Below are 22,685 nucleotides of genomic sequence, written 5' to 3' on the forward strand. Positions count from 1 at the left end.
GGCCTTGATTGTCAAGACTTGGACTTTTTCCTGCAGGTGTTGTCATCCAAACATCTTTTATTTACGATTTTATGTATGTGAAAGGCAAAGTGACAGGGTGGGGTGGGGAGCACTCCCCTGAGCTGGTTCACTTCCCAAGTGGCCACAACAGCCAGGGTAGAATTCCATCGGGGTCTCCCAAGTGGGTGGCAGGGGCCCAAGTACTTGAACCATCTTCCACTGCGTTCACAGGCTCATTAGCGAGGAGCTGGCTGGGAAGCGGAGCCCTGTTCTAATACGGTATACTGGCATCGCAGGTGGTGGCTTAACCCACCGCACTGCGGTGCCAGCTTCTGGTCATCCAAAGATTTTAAGTAGAGGAGGGAATGGGTCAGACTTGCATTTGGGAAAGCTTCTGCCAGAGAAACCTCCCTCTGACAGCAATGCTAGAAGGCACAGCTGAGTCAGGAGCCATGTTTATTTGTTTATTTTTAACTTATCTTTAATTCTATTTTTTAAAGGTTGGTTGATTTATTTGAAAGGCAAGGTTCCAGAGAGAAGGAGACAGAGAGAATTTCCATCCCCGGGTTCATTCTCAAATGGCTGCAACAGCCAGGACTGGAGCCAGGCCGAAGTCAAGAGCCAGGAGATTCTTCCAGGCTCCCACGTGGGTGCAGGAGCCCAAGTACTTGGGCCATCCTCCACTGCTTTCCCAGGCACATTTGGAGGGAGCTGGACTGGAAATGGAGCAGCTGGGGCTCAAACCAGCGTCCATATGGGATGCTGGGGCTGTAGGCCTGGGCTTTAACCTGCTGAGCCACAGTGTCAGCCCCAGTCAGGATCCTTAAGTAGAAACAGAACCTAAACCCCAGGAAGATATGGACAGAGGAAGGAAGAGAACGAATTTAGTGGGCATTTAAGAGAGAGATTCTCTGCTGCAGCTTATGGAAGTCATGAAAATAGATGAGCTTGGGTAAGAGGTCTGTGAGAAAGAAAAATGTTCTTCTCCAATTTCTTTGAAGCCCTTTTCCTATAATTGAAGGACCCTTCCCTCCACGGTTTTTTCCTGATTTCTCTCCCTCCCTGCTCCTGCCCAACTGGCTGTGATAGCCTTCAATGAGGTGTCTCAAAAATCTGCCTCTTTGTAGCACCTACCTCATTGGAGCTGGAAGAGCAGGCGTTAATTTCTATTTTCTCCCTACAACTGAATGGAAATCTTCCCTTAAGAAATGCACTGCCTAGGGTCTGCTGTGGCTTAGCAGGGTAAGCCACTGTCTGACGCCCTTGGCACTGGTTTCGGCTCTGGCTGTTCCACTTCCAATCCTGCTCCCTGCTAACACACCTGGGAAGGCAGCGGATGGCCCAAGTGTTTAGACCCCTGCTTCCCACACGGAGTCCCAGGCTTCTGGCTTCAGCATGGCCCAGCCCCAGTGGTTGCAGTAGCAGCCATCGGGGGAGTGAACCACCAGAAGGAAGACTTCTCTCTCCCGCTTCTACCTCCCCCTGTCCCCTGCCCTGGTAACTCTTTCAAATATATATATACTATATATATATATATATATATATATATATATATATATATATATACTATAGTATATATATATACTAAAAAGGAATACATTTATATATATATATATATATAAATGTATTCCTTTTTAGTAAATGATGGCCACAGTACTTTGGTCCCTGTCACCCGTGTAGGAATCCTGGATTGAATTCCTGTTTCCTGGCTTTTGCCTGGCCCAGGTCCTGCTCTCTGGGCATTTGGAGCATGAACCAGTTCCCACCACTGCACCTCTCAAATGAAACAAAAATAAGTAAAATTCTAAAATACCTGGCCTCATCCATTTTTGTTTACGGCACACAGCGTGTGTTCAGTGAGGCTAAAATGAGATTATGCGTGGGGAAGTGCACTTTGAAAACTCTACAGTGGGCCGGTGCCACGGCTTACTAGGCTAATCCTCCGCCTTGCGGCGCTGGCACACTGGGTTCTAGTCCTGGTCGGGGCGCCGGATTCTGTCCCGGTTGCCCCTCTTCCAGGCCAGCTCTCTGCTGTGGCCCGGGAGTGCAGTGGAGGATGGCCCAAGTACTTGGGCCCTGCACCCCATGGGAGACCAGGAGAAGCACCTGGCTCCTGCCATCGGATCAGCGCTGTGCGCCGGCCACAGCGGCCATTGGAGGGTGAACCAATGGCAAAGGAAGACCTTTCTCTCTGTCTCTCTCTCTCACTGTCCACTCTGCCTGTCCAAAAAAAAAAAACTCTATAATGGTACGAACACGAGATTTAAAAAATTTTTTTTATTTATTTACTTGAGAGGTAGAGTTACTGACAGAGAAGGAGCGAGAGAGAGAGAGAGAGAGAGAGAGAGAGTCTTCCATCCACTGGTTCACTCCCAAATAGCTAAAATGGCTAGGGCTGGGCCAATCCGAAGCCAGGAGCTTCTTCCAGGTCTCCCATGCAGGTGCAGGGCCTGAGCACTTCCACTGCTTTCCCAGGCCATAGCAGAGAGCTGGATCAGAAGAGAAGCAGCCCGGACTAGAACCGGCGCCCACATGGGATGCTGGCGATAAAGGTGGAGGCTTAGCCCACTATGCCACAGCGCCAGCCCCTGATTATTATTATTTTTTTAATAAATATACTCAAAAGTGTGACTTTTTTGTAGCTTCTCCTCGACCTTCCAGCTGCAGGACTAGCGAATGGGGCTCAGCTATTGGTCCATGGACGAACAGCATCCCAGAGGCAGGTTCTTGGGAGGCGGGAAGCAAAGGGTAGTATCTGTTTCAGCCAAGGAGGCGGCCAGACGAGTTCTCTTGCAGCTCATGTTCTTCTGACTCACCCGCCAGTCCCATGGGCTGAGTAACTTTTCCAGCCTTGTGACTGTGGAAACGTTTCAGGAACAGCGGATGTGGAAGGGACACAGGGACCCCACCCCAGGCTCCACAGCCCGCGTCCTGCAAGGAGATGGATCTCGGAAGCTCCCAGTCTCCCTGCGGGGCCTGCCGGGTGTGGTTCAACTCAGCCCGGGGGCCCGGCCTGCATTTGTTCCCTGTGCTTTGCACTTGCTTCTCCGCGTTCACAGCTCCCAGGGCCTCACTCAGGCAGTTGTTTGGTCACTAAGTACGGTCCCCGCCTTCGCAGGGTGGCCGCCCAGAGTCACTCCTGTTTACTGCGCATCGGCCGCCACGTGCCTAATAAAAGCCGGTGACGCCGCCGGCCGAGGCGGAGAGAGGAGCGCTCGCGCCCGCAAGCCCTGCCCTCACGCGGCCCTCGGTGCCCGTCCCCGCCGCTGTCACAACCTTCGGGCGCCCAATCCCTGCCCGGCCGGCCAGCGCCTCGCCAAGGGTCTGGCCCACAGGGGGCGCTCCAGCCACGGGGAACTGGCAGCTGGTCCTGGGACACTGCGCCAGAAACGCGGGCCCCGCCGCCCTTTACCGGGCCGCTGACCCCCTCCTCCCCGCCTCCCTCCCTGCTGGACACTGCAGCCAGGTCAGCCGACACTCCCAGCTCGCTGCACGCCGCCGGCACCGACTGCCGGGTCGGCTCGTCCACACACTGGCGACGGTGCGGACAAAGACCTCAACCCACTCCCTTCGCCTCCGGTCGTTGGGCGGGAAGTAGATTCTAGGCCTCGCTCCATTGGCTGCTCCAATGACAGATGGGGTCAACAGCCAACCACATCCTGCACAGGGCGCATGCGTACACAAAGACAGCCCCCTATATGGGAAAAAACGGAGCCTTGCGACCAGTTTTGGCTGAGTCCCCTGTGCTCCGGGCTCCGAGGCGAAGGCGCGCGGGCGTGAGTCAGACCGCCTCCGCCTCCCTGCTCCACTTGAGGGAGAGCCAGCGCCCTCTCTCCTCCTGGCCTTTCCCAGACCCTGACTGCGCCTGAAAGATCCAGAAGAAAGGATGGCGGTGCCTGGCCTTCGGGGCGTCACGAACGTGCTCGCACGCAGCCAGCCGCTTCGCAGTGTCCCCAGTGTAATGTTCACTGTCCCGGGAGTTCTCCCCAGACCGCCTCCATGGGTTATTAAGGAGGTGGCGCTGCCTGTCGCGGTGAAGTGAGCCTGAACGCAGGCTGCCCGGCGCCCAGTCTGTTTCTCCAAGGAGCTTGCGTCCGGTCGGCTGATGACGCCGAAGATAAAAGCGCAGGCACTGTCTGGGGTTTTTTGTGTGTGGTTTTTTAATAGTGAGTGCTCGAGGTATTCAGAAGCAGCAGGATCACTTGGTGTTCCTGTGATCTGCGCGTGAAGGTGATGAGGCTTGGGAAATGGGTACAAAGAACGCAATTGGCGTGGGTAAATCTCAGGAACGTAATACCAAGTGAAAGAGATTCCGGAACACTGCAAACGTTTGGAACCATTTTAAATAAATCTCTACTTGTTTTCATTTTATTTGAAAGGCAGTGGTTTTCAGAGGGAGAGACATCTTCCATCTCTGATTCACTCCCCAAATACCCCACAAAAGCCAGGGCTGGGCCAAGACAAAGCCAGGAGCCTCCCACGTGGACGTCAGGCACCCATGGACTTGAGCCATCACCTGCTCTTCAGGAGCTGGAGTGGGGAGCAGAGCCTGTGCTGGAAGCAGACATTGCCATATGGCACGTGGGTGTCCCAAGCAGTGGCTTAACTTCCGGGCCAAATGCCTGTCCCCAAAACCATTTTTATAAAGTCCAAAAACAGGGGCCAGCGCCATGGCCTAGCAGGTAAAGCCACCGTCTGCAGTGCCGGCATCCCATATGGGCACCCGTTGGAGTCCCGGCTGCTCCACATCTGATCCAGCTCTCTGCTATGGCCTGGGAAAGCACTGAAAGATGGCCCAAGTCCTTGGGCCCCTGTGCCTATGTGGGAGACCCAGAGGAAGTTCCAGGCTCCTGGCTTTGGATCAGCTCAGTTCCGGACATTGCGGCCAACTGGGGAGTGAACCAGGGGATGGAAGACCTCTCTTTCTGCCTCTCCTCTCTCTGTGTGTAATTCTTTCAAATAAATAAATATTTTTTAAAAAAATAAAGTCCAAAAACAAATGAAATTCAACAAATATTGTTTAGATATGTGTGTAAAACTTTTCAAAGGGCAACAGACTGATGAACACAAAATGTAGAAATATGGAGACCGGCGCTGTGGCACAGAGGGTTAAAGCCCTGGCCCGAAGCGCCCCATATGGGTGCCAGTTCTAACCCCAGCTGCTCCTCTTCCAATCCAGCTCTCTGCTATGGCCTGGGAAAGCAGTAGAAGATGGCCCAAGTCCTTGGGCCCCTACATCCACATGGGAGACCTGGAAGAAACTCCTGGCTTCAGATCAGCACAGCTCCAGCTGTTGCAACTATCTGGGAAGTGAACCAGAGAGAGAGGAAGACCTCTTTCTCTGTCTCTGCCTCTCTCTGTAACTCTGTCTTTCAAATTAATAAAAAAAAAAAATCTTAAAAAAAAAGTTACCTTGCATAGAGATTGGGATGGAGTGGGAAAGAACACACAGGAGGGTGGTATTGGTATGTTCTAGTTATTGGGTAAATAGCTCTATGGGTATTCATTTGCTTCTGTATGTAACATATAAATTATTGTTCTTTTTTATGTATGCAATATAATTTAAAGGACAGGCCAGCACTGTAGCACGGTGGGTTAAGCTACTGCCTGCAGTGCCAGCATCCCATAGGGGCACCGGTTCAAGGCTAGTGTGCCTGGGAGGGCAGTGGAGGATGGCCCAAGCATGTGTACTCACATGGAGACCCAGAAGAAGCTCCTGGTTCCATGGCTTCAGCCTGGCCAAGCCCTGGCCATCACAGCCATCTGGGGAGTGAACCAGCAGATGGAAGATCTCTCTCTCCGTCCTCTCTCTGTAACTCTTTCAAATAAATAAATCTTTAATAATAATTTTTTAGAAGTCATGTAAGGCCTGTGGGGACCTTGAGCTAAATATGCAGTGTGCCAGAGTGTGGCAGAGACCACAGTCCATAAACAAGCTGAGTGGATGAGTGACGCACTTCCGGACGGCTCGGTGTCTACTGGGGACAGGAGCTGTCTGTGCAAGTAATGAGTGCCCTGCACAGCGGCTGGCTGACGGTCCTCGGTCCTCAGGATCGGAAATGCCATCCGCGTAGAAGTGGCTGTCTGGGCAAACGTTGACTACAGAGTACCTCTGAGGTAGTTGTGAATACAGCATGAATGTGTGTGCTGGGAAGGTCCAGAATGTTCTGGAACAAAGTCAATGGACCCACCAATCTGGGGTGGTCCCACGGAAGTCCCATTCACTCCCACCTCTCATCAGCTGTGCCCTGGGAGGACGCTGGGGACCCCTAGCCTAGGACCAGAAGGAAAGGGTGAAGTGACTTGGCCAGGCCACGTTGCTGGTCTGGGAAGCCCCCTCCTGCACCTGCCCCACTTCCCAGTCCCCCAATGGAGCCCCCGGGGGCAGCAGGGAGATGGAGGGAGGTGTTTGTTCTGGTTTTTGGAGACTGAAATGGCTACCAATTTCCCCAGACCCTGGAACCAGCGAGGGCTCAGGAGGATGGGTGAGCTCTGGACCGAGGTGGCGTCCGCCTGGTGTGATCCCAGAAGCAGCTTCGTGCCTACGTCCCGAGGAGCCTGGGGAGCTGGGTCCCTCTCCCAGGCCCCTTCTCTGTGCAAAGGTTGAATGCAGATTGCCTCTAAGATTCTTTTACACTCAAAGGCTCCATGAGTCTATCAGAGGCGGAAGGGAAAACCATATCAAGGGAACTCAGGACGGGGGTTGTCCTGCCTCAGTTGCCCATTCAGCTTCCTGCTAACGCACACCATGGGAGGCAGCAGATGATGGCTCAAGTACTTGGGTCCCTGCCAGCCATGGGGGAGACAAGGGTGGAGTTCCTGGCTCCTGACTTCTGCCTCACCCAGCCCTGGCTGTTGCAAGCATTTGGGGAGTAAACCAGTAGTTGGAAGATCTCTCTCTCTCTTTTCAAATAAATAAATGAATGATCAATAAGACAAGATTTAAAAAAGAAAAAAAAAAGACTCTCTACTGAGATTGTGGAAGTGGTTGCCAAAGAAAGTCCTAGATAAAAGACATTTTGAAGGATAAGTTAACAGGACTATTGCCAGAACGGGTATGAAGTATGTGGTGGTTGTACGCACTGTGTATGCTGTTCCCTGTGCTATAGGATTTTGATCTGTCCTAACTGGAAGATTGGATGCCTTACTGAGTAAGAAAGATGTTCCTTCGGCAATGCAGAATAGCACCCAGGAGAGAGAAGGGCTGGGGACATGCAGAGCTGTAAGGGGCAAAGTCTTGCAGGTTGAGTTTGGAGACCTGACTTCAAGACCTGGCCTTGCCTCCAACAGTGTCACCTTGGACAAGTCCCCTCAACTGTCTCCTCATATAACAAAAACAGAAGAATATACTCCCAACACGAGCTAAAAAGATTGTATGTCCCTCCCCAAGGTCCTACTCATCTAGTTAAATATCCAGACATCCAGTCCTGGAACTTGGTGTCCCTGTTGTCCCAGCTGTTATATTCATTTTTCCGCTGTAGGATGGACCACATCTTACTGTGCACTCCACGATAGTCTGCAGACAGGAGGAGCTCTATGGTGGGGTTTTGGATTGTGTAGGATTGTATGGCTAAGCAGAGTATTGTTTAATCCCTCTGAGATTCCAATTTCTTTTTCTTTTCTTTTTTTTTTTCTTAAGATTTATTTATTTTGGCCAGCACCATGGCTCACTTGGCTAATCCTCTGCCTGCAGCGCTGGCACCCCAGGTTCTAGTCCTGGTTAGGGCGCCGGTTCTGTCCCGGTTGCCCCTCTTCCAGTCCAGCTCTCTGCTGTGACCAGGGAGTGCAGTGGAGGATGGCCCAAGTGCTTGAGCCCTGCACCCACATGGGAGACCAGGAGGAAACACCTGGCTCCTGGCTTCGGATTGGCGCGGCACGCCGGCTATAGTGACCATTTGGGGGGTGAACCAACGGAAGAAAGACCTTTTTCTCTGTCTCTCTCACTGTCTAACTCTGCCTGTCAAAAAAAAAAAAAAAGATTTATTTATTTTATTTGAGAGGCAAAGTTACAGAGAGGAAGAGGCAGAGATAGAGAGAGGTCTTCCATTCCCTGGTTCACTCCCCAGATGGCCTCAATGGCCAGAGATGAGCCGATCTGAAATCAGGAACCAGGAGTTTCTTCCAGGTCTCCCATGTGGGTGCAGGGCCCAAGGACTTGGGCCATCCTCCACTGCTTTCCCAGGCCACAGCAGAGAGCTGGACTGGAAGTAGAGCAGCCGGGTCCTGGGCTGGCGCCCATGTGGGATGCCAGCACGGCAGGCATCAGCTTTACCGGCTACGTCAGGGTGTCGGCCCCAATTTCAGTTTCTTTATCTGTAGGTTAAACTAGTTGATCTCTGAAATTCTTTTGAATTACAGAATTGTCATTCAACTGGATTCTATAGATTGAGAAGATTTAACTATCTGATCTCTAAATTCCAATGTTGAATAACTTCGTAATGCTGTGTTGTGGGTAATCTACATAGAAGTGATAGTTGAACAAGTTCGCAGAGGAAAAACGTGTAGAAGAAGGTGGACAAGCAGTACCCAGTTGTCCAGTCTTCAAGGAAAAAAGGCTACTGCAAACGACACGAGGGACCCATCTGAGAAGCAGGAGCGACAGGCTTGGGGGCCCAGAGCAGTCAGGCACATAGAGCCAGTTAGAGAAGTGGTTAGGGAGGGAGGAGTGGAGACTGGACTGGCCCTCCTCATCTGAAGCAATGGACTCTCACCGGAGCCAGGCAAGCGCGGCCACGCCTCCCAGCTTTTTTTTTTTTTTTTTTTTTTTTTTGACAGGCAGAGTGGACAGTGAGAGAGAGAGAGACAGAGAGAAAGGTCTTCCTTTCCATTGGTTCAACCTCCAATGGCCGCTGTGGCCGGCACACCGCGCTGATCCGAAGCTGGGAGCCAGGTGCTTCTCCTGGTCTCCCATGCAGGTGCAGGGCCCAAGCACTTGGGCCATCCTCCACTGCACTCCCAGGCCACAGCAGAGAGCTGGCCTGGAGGAGGGGCAACCGGGACAGAATCCGGCGCCCCGACCGGGACTAGAACCTGGTGTGCCGGCGCCGCTAGGCGGAGGATTAGCCTAGTGAGCCGCGGCGCCGGCCATCCTCCCAGCTTTTAAGAAGCTGGAAATCTGGGTTTTTATTTGAATTCCCATCATTCTTAACTGTTGGCAACCAACTTAGATTCTGTGCAGGTCAAAAAACTCCACATCTGTAGGCCAGATTTTATTTTTGGACCATCAGTCCATGTGCCCCAGTATAGGACCAAAGATAAACTCCTTCTCACTCTCAAATTACACACGCTGAAGTCTCACTCAGCGTGAGAGCTGCCTCCTTTGCTGCTGCTCGTCCTGGTTCTGCAGCATCAATGCCAGCCCTGCCCAGTCCTGCCAGGACCTGGCCGCGTCCCTAACGTCCTTACTGCACTCCGTGTTCAACTTCTCCCTGTCCACTTGCACCTGCCCCTGGGTCTGAGAACACGCCAGTGGCTCTCCCATCCTGAAACCCATGCTCCTGTGTGCTGTCATCCCTTCTAGGCACTTTCTAAAAAGCGTTTTGTTTTCCCTCCTCCAGCGGATTTCTCAACAGAACAATGACACTGGCTCTTCCCTTGCCCTCTTGTTCCCCTTAGAAGTTGGCTTCACTACTCAGCTCACTGTAGTCTGAGGCCATCTAACCTCAGTGAGACCTTCCTCATCAGGGCAAAGATCCCTGTTGCTAAATTCCCTGACACTGCCCCAGCTAGGTGAAACTCTGCTGAGATCAAGCGCTGCATCTGTCTCCTCTCCTAGTACCTAAGTCATGGCCAATCACCGTGAATCGAAATAAAAGGAAACCAATAAACATTTATTGACCCAAAGGGGAAAGTTTCCAAGAAAGAAGGACAAGGGCGGCGCTATGGCTTAGCGGGTAAAGCCACTGCCTGCAACATAGACATCCCATATGGGCACCAGTTCAAGTCCCAACTGCTCCGCTTCTGATCCAGCTCCCTGCTGAAGTGCTTAGACAAGCAGTGGAAGATGGCCCAAATCCTTGGGTCCCTGCTCCCACGTGGGAGACCTGAAAGAAGCTTCTGGCTCCTGGCTTGAGCCTGGCCCAGCCTTAGCCATTGCAACCATTCAGAGAGTGAATCAGCAGATGGAAGATCTCTCTCTCTCCAACTCTGACTTTCAAATAAGTAAATATGGAAAAAAAAATAAAGATGGCCAGCATCTTCAAACTTTTTTTTTTTTGACAGCAGAGTGGACAGTGAGAGAGAGAGACAGAGAGAAAGGTCTTCCTTTTTGCCATTGGTTCACCCTCCAATGGCCGCCGCGGCCAGCACGCTACGGCCGGCACACCGCGCTGATCCAAAGCCAGGAGCCAGGTGTTTCTCCTGGTCTCCCTTGTGGGTGCAGGGCCCAAGCACTTGGGCCATCCTCCACTGCACTCCTGGGCCACAGCAGAGAGCTGGCCTGGAAGAGGGACAACCGGGACAGAATCCGGCGCCCCGACCGGGACTAGAACCCAGTGTGCCAGCGCCACAAGGCGGAGGATTAGCCTAGTGAGCTGCGGCACCGACCCAAACTTTTTTTAAAAAGAGGTGTTTTTTATTGTTTTGTTTTGTTTTTGTTTTTGTTTTTGTTTTTGTTTTTGACAGGCAGAGTTGGACAATGAGAGAGAGAGACAGAGAGAAAGGTCTTCCTTTCCATTGGTTCACCCCCCAAAATGGCTGCTACGGTTGGCGCTGTGCTGATCTGAAGCCAGGAGCCGGTGCTTTTCCTGGTCTCCCATGGGGTGCAGGGCCCAAGCACTTGGGTCACCCTCCACTGCCTTCCCGGGCCACAGCAGAGAGCTGGACTGGAAGAGGAGCAACCGGGACAGAATCCAGCGCCCCGACTGTGACTAGAACCTGGTGTGCCAGCACCACAGGCGGAGGATTAGCCAAGTGAGCCATGGCGCTGGCCTTAAAAAAAAGATTTTATTCATTTATTTGAGAGGTAGAGTTACAGACAGTAAGAGGGAGAGACAGAGAGAGAGAGGTCTTCTATCCGTTGGTTCACTCCCTAAATGGCCACAACAGCCGGAGCTGGGCTGATCAAAAGCCAGGAGCCAGGAGCTTCTTCGAGGTCTCCCACATGGGTACAAAGGCCCCAGGACTTGGGTCATCTTCTACTGCTTTCCCAGGCCACAGTGGAGAGCTGGACTGGAAGAGGAGCAGCCGGGACTAGAACCCGGCACCCATATGGGATGCCGGCGCCGCAGGCGGAGGATTAGCCTACTGCTCCTCAGCACTGGCCCCAGCCTCTTCAAAAGACCAAAGGTTGTGATGGCCAAATGACACCCTATGGATTGTGGTGGTGTTGTTGGCTTGTTTGAAGTTGCATGTACATTTATGTATTTTTTAAATTTTAATTAGTTTTTAACAGATTCAATATAATTCGTAGATACAATTCCAAGAATTTGAGAATATTCTTGTCCATCTTCCCTCCCTCCCTCCTTCCTAACCTCCTTCTCTCTCCCTGTCTTCCTCTTTTCAGTGTTTGAGATGCCATATTTTAAATTTACAGTATGGTAAAAAGGCTTAATGCTTCTCCAAATAAGAAGTTCAACAAGTAAAAATCAAGAAAGACCCTAATTTAGTGGGAATGTAGGCAATGGCTATCAACAATAATTGAATGGGAAAATGACCAAATCACCCATATACAGCAAATTTTAAAGTGATTACAGGTCATTAAAACTATAGGAGTACAACATTATTTTTCTTTTTTTAAAGGATTTCTTTTTATTTACTTGATAGACAAAGTTACAGAGAGAGGGAGAGTGAGAGAAAGAGATACCTTCCATTCATTGGTTCACTCCCCAAATGACCACAATAGCTGGGGCTGGGCCAGACCAAAGCCAAGAACCAGGACCTTGTTCCAGGTCTCCCATGTGGGTACAGGGGTCCAGCCTCTTGGACCATCTTCCACTGCATTCCCAGGTGCATTAGCAGAGGGTTGGATTGGAAGTGGAGCACCCAGGACTTGAACTAGTGTCTATATGGGATGCCAGCACTGCAGGTGGTGGCTTAACCCACTACACTACAATACTGTCTCAGTAGTATAACATTCATTTTTTAAGGTTTATGTATTTTTTTAATTTATTTATTTGTTTGAGACAGAGTTTCAGACAGAGGGAGACACAGAGAGAGGTCTTCCGTATGCTGGTTCACTCTGCAAATGGCCACAATGGCCAGAGTTGAGCTGACCCAAAGCCAGAAACCAGGAGCTTCTTCAGGTCTTCCACGTGGGTGCAGGAGCCCAAGCACCTGGCCATCTTCTACTGCTTTTCCAGGCCATAAGCAGTGAGATGGATTGGAAGTGAAGCAGCCAGGATACAAACCGGTGCCCACATGGAATACTGGCACTGCAGGTGGAGGTTTAACCTACTACGCCACAGCACCAGCCCCTGAAATTCTTTTTTTTTTTTTTAAAGATTTTATTTATTGGGGCCGGCACCGTGGCATAGCAGGTAAAGCTGCTGCCTGCAGTGCCAGCATCCTACATGGGCACCGGTTCTAGCCCTGACTGCTCCACTTCCGATCCAGCTCTCTGCTGTGGCCTGGGAAAACAGTAGATGGCCCAGGCCCTTGGGCCCCTACACCCGCATGGGAGACCTGAAGAAGCTCCTGGCTCCTGGCTTCAGATCGGCACAGCTCCAGCTGTTGCGGCCAGCTGGGGAGTGAACCAGCGGACGGAAGACATCTCTCTGCCTCTGCCTCTCTGTGAGTCTGCGGAGGCTTTACCCGCTACGCCATAGCACCGGCCTCTCTAATGCCTTTGCTGGCCGTGCGCCTTTGGCCCACCCTGTAAATACTGTTGTTTCATGAGGGGGACAGTGGCCGGGCTTCAGCTGCTCTTTCTCTTTGCTCCTTTTCAAGACAGAATCATCTCTTCTGGAGGTCCAAGCAACCTCTAAATGCTGAGGATTACCAATTTGTACCTGGAGCTTCAGGCCCATGTAACCAGCCACCTCTGTGACACACACTACACAGGGCATTTCGTGAGAGGTTCAACAGGAACTTAGGCTCTTTAGCACAGAAAACACTGACTTCTCCTAAAATCCCTCATCTGCCCGGTCATCATGCTACTCTCCCAGCTGCCCAAGCCAAATGCTTCTCTCTCTCCTAAACGTGTGCATGCATGTGTGGATGAGAGATCTTCGGAGAATTCAGGCGAAATGTGCATTTTCAAGAAGCTATGCATGGCATTGTGGTGCAGTGAGTTAAGCTGCAGCCCACAACACCAGCATCCCCTGTGAGTGCTGGTTCAAGTCCCAGGGGCTCCACTTCCAATCCAGCTCCCTGCTAATGCGATTTGGAAGGCTGCAGAAGATGGTCTAAGTGCTAGGGCCCCTGCCATGACACAGGAGCTCCACATGCAGCTCCAGGCTCCTGGCTTCATCCTAGTCCAACCCCAGCTGTTGTAGCCATGTGGGGATGGAACCAGCTGACAAGGACATTTCTCTCTGTCTCTGTCTTTCAAATAAATAAATAAATAAAAGTTTTTAAAATGCATACATTTCAGATTTTCTTGTTCCAAAATTATCTCTTTTTTAAAGATTTGTTTATTTATTTGCAAGTCACAGTTGCACAGAGAGAGGAGAGACAGAGAGAGAGAGAGGTCCTCCATCTGCTGGTTCACTCCCCAATTAGCCACAATAGCCGGAGCTGTGCCGATCTGAAGCCAGGAGCCAGGAGATTCTTCCGGGTCTCCCACGCAGGTGCAGGGGCCCAAGGGACTTGGGCCGTCTTCCACTGCTTTCCCAGGCCACAGCAGAAAGCTGGAGTGGAAGTGGAGCAGCCGGATCTTGAATCAGTGCCCATATGGGATGCCAGCGCTTCAGGCCAGGGCATCAACCCACTGCAACACAGCACCAGCCTCCCAAAATTATCTTTTAATTCCACTTTTCCACAAGCTTCTTGAAGCACTCTAGTATTTTGTAGACTGCATTTTCTTTCTCTTACTAACATCATGATTATCTACCATATAGATATATTATTTTCTACATTAAACTCATGTGTTTATTTTAGAGGCAAGAAGGCAGAGAGAGAGTTCATATCTGCTGGTGTGCTCTCCAAATGCCCATGGCCGGGTCTCAGCCGAGCTGGGTCCGGGAGCCAGGAGTGCAGTCCGTGTCACACGGACACAAGGATTCCAGCCCTCACTGCTCCCCCCAGAGCCAGCACTGGCGGGGAGCTGGGGTCAGGATCCAGAGCCGGGACCCAACCTCAGGCGCTCCAACATGGAATGCAGGCATCGGAACCTCGAGGCTGAGCACTGCTTGTCTTTCCTACATTTTTAGTGCTTACGTAGTATCGTCTTCTACTGGTACTGCCTTGCTGAAGTGTGGTTTATTACCCTTCTTGCCATAAATGGCACTGTACATATCTGTACATCTCTTTTATTTCCTTAGATTGAATACTTAGAGCTGAAAATGGAGAGCCAAGGAGTATACACTTTTTTTTTTTTTGACAGGCAGAGTGGACAGTGAGAGAGAGACAGAGAGAGAAAGGTCTTCCTTTGCCGTTGGTTCACCCTCCAATGGCCGCCGTGGCCGGCGCGCTGCAGCCGGCGCACCGCGCTGATCCGATGGCAGGAGCCAGGAGCCAGGTGCTTTTCCTGGTCTCCCATGGGGTGCAGGGCCCAAGCACCTGGGCCATCCTCCACTGCACTCCCTGGCCACAGCAGAGAGCTGGCCTGGAAAAGAGGCAACCAGGACAGAATCCGGTGCCCCGACCGGGACTAGAACCCAGTGTGCCGGCACCGCAAGGCGGAGGATTAGCCTAGTGAGCCGCGGCGCCGGCTAGTATACACTTTTTTTAATATTTATTTATTTATTATTTGAAAGGCAGAGTTACAAGGAGGCTAAGGCAGAGACAGAGAGAGGTCTTCCATCCCCTGGTTCACTCCCCAAGTGGCTGCAATGGCTGGAGCTGGGCCTATCTGAAACCAGGAGCCAGGAGCTTCTTCCAGGTCCCCCACGTGGGTGCAGGGGCCCAAGGACTTGGGTCATCTTTTACTGCTTTCTCAGGCCATAGCAGAGAGCTGGATCGGAAGTGGAGCAGCTAGGAACTCAAACCCATGCCCATATGGGATGCTGGCACTGCAGGCGGTGGCTTTACCTGCTACATCACAGCGCTGGGCCCAGTATACACATCTCAAAGAGCTTAATACACATTGCCAAATGGCCTTCCAGAAAAATTATACCAATGGCAACATCCATTTGCCAGTTCGGAGTACAATCACTTTCATTTTTGCCACTTCAGCAGATTCCATCTGGCCTTGTCTTCCCCCTAAATCCTTCTTCATGCCCACAGAAGGCCCCTCACAGCTCCTGGGCTGCATAACTTCCCTGCAAGGCAGCGCGGGGCGGAGCGCCAGTGCTGGGGTGGGGGGTTCTCGGTCCTCTGCACCCCACCGTGCTGCTCTCCACAGGGTCTCTGGGCCACTCCATGTGGCTCCTCAGCCTCTGCCCAGCGCCCTCTTCCCCAGACCCCTGTCTCTGGGATGCTGCTCTTCCCCTCCCCACTGACTGACCCTGTGCTTCCCAGCTCCCCCAGAACCTGCATCCTCCGTCAGCCCGCGTCCATCAGCAGACCACTAACGTCGTCCCTCTGCCAGCGAGCACGCTTCCGTGTCCCCTGCAGACGAGGAATTCATTGTCTCTTCCACCTTCCTGTCCCCTTCCTGTCCCATCAGATTTCTCCAAAGAGCCAGCAAGAAACCCCTGCCGATCTCGCTGACCCCTTGGCTCCCGGGTTTCAGGCTTCCAGCCCCCACTCACGCCTGCGGTTGCAGTCTTCAAGGTCTCAACAGCCCCGAGCGAGGCCCTGTGACACCCTGTCCTCCGCCCTCTCCCTTCACCTCCCAGTAGCCTGGGATGTAGGACAGAGCCCTGCGTCTCAAGGCTGCCCCCTCCTGGCTGCCTGGTTCTGCCCCTTCCCCTGCTTCCCCTCCCCTCCCTTCCCCTCTCTTCTTTCTCCTCTCTCTCTCTTTCTGTTTCTAGATTTATTTATTTATTTATTTATTTGAAAGGCAGCATTACACAGAGATAGAAGCAGAGGCAGAGAGAGATCTTCCTTCCGATGGTTCACTCCCCAGATGGCCACAACGGCTGGAGCTGAGCTGAGCCAAATCCAGGAGCCAGGAGCTTCTTCTGGGTCTCCTATGTGGATGCAGGGGCCCAAGGACTTGGGCCCTCTTCCACTGTTTTCCCAGGCCTTAGCAGAGAGCTGGATTGGAAGTGGAGCAGCCGGGACTTGAACCAGCACCCACATGGGATGCTGGCACTGCAGGCGGCAGCTTTGCCCACTACGCCATAGCATTGGCCCCCATAAAGCTCTCTCAAACCCTCCAAGGAGGCATTTAGTTCCACCTCTTAGAACGTCATACTTTTGTCTCTTTATTGCATTTTTTTCTCAGCTCAGAGTTTTGCAAATGTCTACCCAACTAGTCCCTTGCCTTCTCAGAGGGTACGGCCCATTTCTCTGCTATCTTTGTGTCTCCGTTCTCTTCCCCAGGGCAAGTTAGGTGGCACCCTGCCCTGCGCACGCTGCCCCTCTCTTCTGAGTGGAGGAATACATTGCCATAGCATGACATGGCCACTGGGAGGCGCATTTGAGCCACAGACGCAGGTTCAACTGCAGGAAAAAGTCAGCCTCAGCCTCTGGGCCACATTCTGCCGCCCTTGGAGCAGATACTGGCAATGTGCTGTTTGTGAGGGCACCCCTGGCATCCTCCTCCTCCTCCTCCTCCTCTCCCCTGCCCCAGCATACGTGAGGCTCTCAGCCCTTCTCTCCTTCCGGCAGTCTGCTGTAAAGGAACAGGCCTGGAACAGGAGCCAGGAGAGCAGCGTTGGCTCAGCTTTGCACGTGAATCCCTGTCTGCCAGCCGTCTGACGTCCGTAGCCTCATGTCCTCACCTGTCTGCCCTGGGAGCCTCAGTAAGATGCTGTGAAAACAATGCCTTTGGTCTGGCGCTGTGCCCTAGCAGGTAAAGCCCTGGCCTGCAGAACCGGCATCCCATATGAGTGCTGGTTCTAGTCCCGGCTGCTCCACTTCCAATCCAGCTCTCTGCTATGGCCTGGGAAAGCAGTAGAAGATGACCCAGGTCCTTGGGCCCCTGCACCCACGTGGGGGACCCAGAAGAAACTCCTGGCTCCTGGCTTTAGATCGGTGCAGCTCCAGCCATTGTGGCCACTTGGGGAGTGAACCTGCAGATGGAAGCACTCTCTCTCTCTCTCTCTCTGCTTCTGCCTCTCTGTAACTCTGACTTTCAAATAAATAAATAAATCTTTAAAAGAAAACTGAATGCCTCAATGTATATCAGGCCTCTGTCAACTCTAAGGTGCCAGTGGGTCACGCCTTTGTCTCGTGTCACGTGTGTCCTTTCTCTCGCCTCTGTCTCCTCCGTGGACTCCACACTCCCAACCACCCATCAGGCTGACGCTCGCTCTTGGGAACGGCTCCAGAGCACCTACTCTTCACTTCTTTTTTTAAATTGCTTTTATTTTTAAAAAGATTTATTTATTTATTTATTTATTTGAAAGGCAGAAGTAGAGAGAGAGAGGTCTTCCATCCACTGGCTCACTCCCCAGATGGCCACAACGGCAGGAGCTGTGCTGATCCAAAGCCAGGAGCCAGGAACTTCCTCCAGGTCTTCCATGCAGGTACAAGGGGTGGGACAAGCAGTTGGGCCCTCTTCCACTGCTTTTTCAGCCTATAGCAGAGAGCTGGATCGGAAGTGGAGCAGCCAGGACTCGAACAGGTGCCCATATGGGAATGCCGGCACAGCAGGTGGTGGCTTTACCCGTTACACCACAGTGCCGGCCCCTAAAGTATATTTATCTATTGTAGAGGCAGACAGACTGAGAGACAGATACACCAAACTCTCACCCATTGGTTCATTCCCCAAATGTTCACAACAGCAGAAGCCAGGAGCCTGGAACTGAATCCAGGCCTCCCACCTGGGTGGTAGGGATCCAATGAGGAGCCATCACTGCTGCCTCCCAGGGCTTGCATTAGCAGGAAACGGGTCAGAGTGGAACACTGAGCTCCGCTGGGATGCAGGCATCTCAAGGGCTGGGCTGAACACCCGCCTCCCGCCCCCTTCACCCCTGCGATGGAAGGCAATGAGCGGGAACCGAAGCAAAAAGCTTGGAATTAAATTTACCTGGAACATTGGAAATGGACAGGCTGGAGCCTCTTTCTGCGGAGTGAAAAGGGCAGTGAGGGAAGTGGCCAGAGCACCGCGACAGGAGGATGCCTGCAAGGGAGCACAGTGAAGAGGCGGCGCCCACCCCAAACGGGCCAGAGCGGGGCTTCGTGCGTTTTCACTGAACCATCGACTAATCCAGGAATTAAAGAATGAAGGAATGCATGAATCTGAGGGCACAGTGTTTATTAAATTCCTTTATCTGCAGGGGCCAGTGCCATGGCGCAGTAGGTTAATCCTTCACCTGCAGTGCCGGCATCCCATATGGGCGCCGGTTCTAGTCCTGGTTGCTCCTCTTCCAATCGAGCTCTCTGCTGTGCCCTGGGAAAGCAGTAGAAGATAGTCCAAGTCCTTGGGCCCCTGCACCCACATGGGAGACTGGGAAGAAGCGCCTGGCTCCTGGCTTCGGATCGGCACAGCTCCAGCCGTTGCAGCCACCTAAGGAATGAACCAACAGATGGAAGACCCTTCTCTCTATCTCTCCCTCTCACTGTCTGTAACTCTCACAAATAATTAAATAAAATCTTTAAAAAAAATAGTCCTGAACAACCAATGAATCAATGAATAAATTTTTTAAAAATTCCTTTATCTGCAAGATGGAGAGACAGGGACAGAGAGAGGTTTCCCATCCACTGGCTCACTCCTCAAATGCCCGCATCAGCGAGGGCTGGGCCAAGCCAAGGCCAAGGGTCCGAAACTCAATCCAGGCCTCCCACGTCAATGGCAGAGGCCCAAGTGTTTGAGCCGTCACTTGCTGCCTCCCAGGGTGGGCTTTAGTAGAAGCCAGAGTTGGGAGAGGATGCAGAGCCGGGACTCAAATCCAGGCACTCCCGCAAGAGATGCGGGTGTCCCTAGCCGCTTCTTCAAGGCTGCCCTGAACGCCTGTCCCTAGGGCCTGGGGACACTAGGTGGCAGCACAGGGCAGCAAACCAGAGGACCTGGTCTCTTCCGGGCTGCCTGGAGGAAGCGGCGCCTGGTCTGTGTCCCCCCCACACACACACACACTGTAAGCACTCCTCCCTCCCCTTTCCACACCTGTTCTTTCAGATGAGAACACTCTCTCCAGTGGGAAAGGCACAAAGGCCGGCAGGGCAGGGAGAACTCTGGGGGAGCCAAAGGCACGTTACCCAGGGTTCTTTCCAGACGGCCCCTGCAATCCGAGGTGTCCGGCTCTGAAAAGGGGACAAGAAGGGCGAAGTGGGGGTACTGCGTGAGAAACGTGGATGGGGGCGAGGCGGCATCTGGACAGGGCTCCTCCATCCAGGCTGAGCCGGAAAGAACTGGCAACAGTGTCTCTGTCCATCCCTACAGATGCTGATTCTGATCCAACAAGGGTGCCCCCCGGAGGTTGCTGCCTCGCCCGCCCGCCCAACCGTTCTCACCAGGACACCTGCGCTCCCTCTCTTCCAGTTTCCTCCTGGAGAGACCATAGCTTCCCTCAGCAAAGCAGGGCGCAGGCTGTGCAGCTAACAGAGCTCTTCGCGTTATCCTTGTTGGTTCGTTGATAGCAAAAGGCAGGCTGTCTCCAAACCCAGGGGCTTCTGAGAGCTCCCTTCTCAGATAGGAAACCCTAAGGAGCCGACAGCCATGCGGCCAGCCTCGCATGTCGTGAGTGGAATGTCCGTGGAACGAGGCCACCGTCTCAGTGCCACTGGGCTGCAGTCGGTCAGTAGCCCCGAGACCAAACTCGCCTTCCTGTGTGGTTTCCACCCGGCCGCTTGGTCCCTGCATCGGTCTATTTCAGCAGCCGTTCCTGGATGGCAGCCCTGCGATGCCTTCCCTACTTCATCGGACCCAGCAGGGGACGGGGCCACTGCCCGCTCCTTGGCCCTCACTCGCCCTCTTCCCTGGGTTGTGGTGGCCTGGTCTGCTCTCTCCCCTCCAACCGTGGGTTCTGTGCTGTCCCTTCCACTCAATTCCTGTGACATTGTTCCTGTAATGGTGAGCATAGAGCACTGGACACAGACCCTTCGTGAGCACCAGCGAGCTGCACAGCCACGCCGAAGCACCTGCAGCATCTCACGGGGGCTAAGAACTCGACAGGTGTGCGGACTTCCCATCCATTCAGTCAGCGCGTGTTTACCCAATGCCCGTCCTGTGCCCGGCACCCTTCTGGGCACTTGAACGAGAGATAAACCAGGCAGGCATGAACGTGGGACCTTCTACCCTGTGCTAGAATCATGGCATGGAAAACAGTATTAGAAACCAGCTAGCTCCACCTCTCTCTCAGAACAGAAATGTTTGCGTGTGACTCTTTGATGGGTGGCCCTTCTTGACCAAACATTCTCGGCAGTTGGTCTTTCCTGCCTGAGTCTCCCTGTGCACGGCTAAGCAAGAACCCCCTCTTCTGCACAGACAGCGAGCGCATTTGGGATGGAAAGACGGACAACACCTCGCCAGGACCATTCTTTCCACACCTTTCTCCGCTTACAAGTCTTCCTCTTCCATTTTAAATATTCTCCCCGGGGCCAGGAGCTTTAGTGGGCATTTCCACCTAATCCCCGGCCCCCACTGGGAGCCCCCTGCCGTAAATATCATTCCCATTTGAGAAGGAAGCCAGGGAAGCTGAGGCAGGCTGGGGCTGGCCACACCCCTTGCCAATGTCAGAGCAGGACGGAGCCAAGACGGAGCCAGGCTGGTGGAGGCAGGTGGAGGTGCAGCACCGCTCTGCCTTTTCCTTGATTTGGGAGGTCTTCCCTCAGAGCCCAAACCGCACCACCTTCCAGCAGTCACACCCTGCGGAGCCCATGGTGCCGACGGTCTCTCTGCTTCCTCCCACGAGGCGCGGGCTGGGCTCCCACCCATCCCTCAGAGGCCACCCTGCAGCCCCGCCCTTCCTGGGCCTTTCTGGTCCCACATTACCACGGCCCTGCTGAACGCTGTCTTCTCTCTCCCTAGGATTTCCCCCTCCAGTATCAAGGCAGACACGTAGACGTGTGTCCCCTTGTTCTTGTGCTTCAGGCGGGGCACTGTGTCCCCTTCCCGTTTGTGTCCCTTAAAGCTTTGTACCTACGAGTGGGTGTCCAGCAAATAAATGATCACATTTTATACCTGGAAAATTCATGTTTGTCTCTACATGCACGCTTTGCACATCCCTACTAAATTTCTTGAGCAAAAATGTCCCCAACACAAAGAAAGCCTGAGGTGAGGGCTCTGCCAGGTACCCTGATGGGGCGTCACACATTGCATCCGTGCACCGCAGCGTCACATGGCACCCCACAGAGAGCCAACCAGCACATCAGAAAGTTCTCAGTCGTCTCCTGAGCCAGTCCTTCCTGCCTCTGCGTGGTCTGGAGCTCATTCCGCACGCTGACCCACAGAGCGCTTTTGGCACTGAGCATCCTCAGGACGTCACATGACCTTGGCTGTGCTCCTGGGAGGTGGGCACGCTCTCTGTCTCCCGGAGGAAGTAGAAAGTTGGGGAGCCCTGCCTGGGGTCACAGAAGCGCCCAGAAGTGGCAGAGCTGGGGCTCAGCCACGCTGAGACCTTCCAGACTCTGGTGCTGGGTCCTGTTTGTGCCACGCTACCCTGCCGCTCTCCAGTCTGGGGCACAGTCCCCAGAGGAGCCCTGCCCCTGCCTGTGGTCCTGCAGGGTTGGGAGGTGGGGAGACGCAGCTTAGGAAACAGCGGGGGGGGGGGGCTAGTGGAATGCAGGGGAAGCACACAGAGCTGTCAGGCTCCCGAGGTGCCCCCAGTCACCCCCTTTCTCACTCCTTTGCGCATTTCTCTAGCAGTTACCTCCTCTGAGCACAGAACGCGCGTTGCTTTAGCTCCTGAGAGCTGACAGGCGAGCCTGTGGCCCCGAGATCCCGGGCTCCAGGGCACCCCCCAAGCAGCCCCTTCCCCTTCTGCGAAGCAACAGAGTAATAAGAAATACAGTGAGTGTGACAAGCTTGCAGAAGTGGCTTTCGGATGGAATCCAGCCAGGGTTGGTGTGGATATTCCAAGTCCTGCCGAGGGAGGGAGAAAGCTGGATCTCACGAATCGTCTCCCAACGGGCACAGGTGGGAGAAAAAGGCCCCGAGGGAGAGAGACGCAGAGTGGGCCGGGGCTAAGGTGGCCTGAGAGCGGAGACAGCAGGACCCCGGGGCCCAGCACAGCCGGTCGCGCACACCCTCCGCAGGGGGCTGATTCCGCGAGACCCCCAGAGCCCCGGGCCCGCCCCTCTCCCCGATTCCCATCGTCGCAGGCTCCTGAGAAGAATGTGGGTCGGGAGCAGCGGTGACCTTTCACACCTCAGACAAGCTAAGTTTGTTTTCTGCTTTTGGTCCGGCCCGCCGCGGGAGGGAGGGGGAATGCTAGGGGCCTTGTCCGACTTTCGGCGGCGACAATGCCCCAGAGGAGCTGAAGTGCGGGCAGTAAAGGATCTATTTATTTTGGCCCGGGAGGGACAATGTAAGCAGATGGTCTTTGATGGGATTAGCGGCGTAATCTCTAAGACCCTGGTAAATTGGAAAATGATCC

At 53.3% G+C, this 22,685-nt stretch overlaps 1 long non-coding RNA gene across 1 annotated transcript; it reads left to right on the top strand.

Annotated features, from left to right (window-relative positions):
- The first annotated feature begins 3,336 nt into the window (after window positions 1-3,336).
- LOC149125489 (uncharacterized) lies at window positions 3,337-5,407 on the top strand. Its single transcript, XR_016210546.1, has 2 exons — window positions 3,337-3,541; window positions 5,180-5,407. It is a non-coding gene; the product is annotated as an uncharacterized LOC149125489 (long non-coding RNA).
- The last annotated feature ends 17,278 nt before the right edge of the window (window positions 5,408-22,685 follow it).

The sequence above is a fragment of the Oryctolagus cuniculus genome, chromosome 7 (genome assembly GCF_051225735.1).
Source record: "Oryctolagus cuniculus isolate XC-2025 breed Fujian yellow rabbit chromosome 7, ASM5122573v1, whole genome shotgun sequence".
Classification (NCBI taxonomy): domain Eukaryota; kingdom Metazoa; phylum Chordata; class Mammalia; order Lagomorpha; family Leporidae; genus Oryctolagus; species Oryctolagus cuniculus.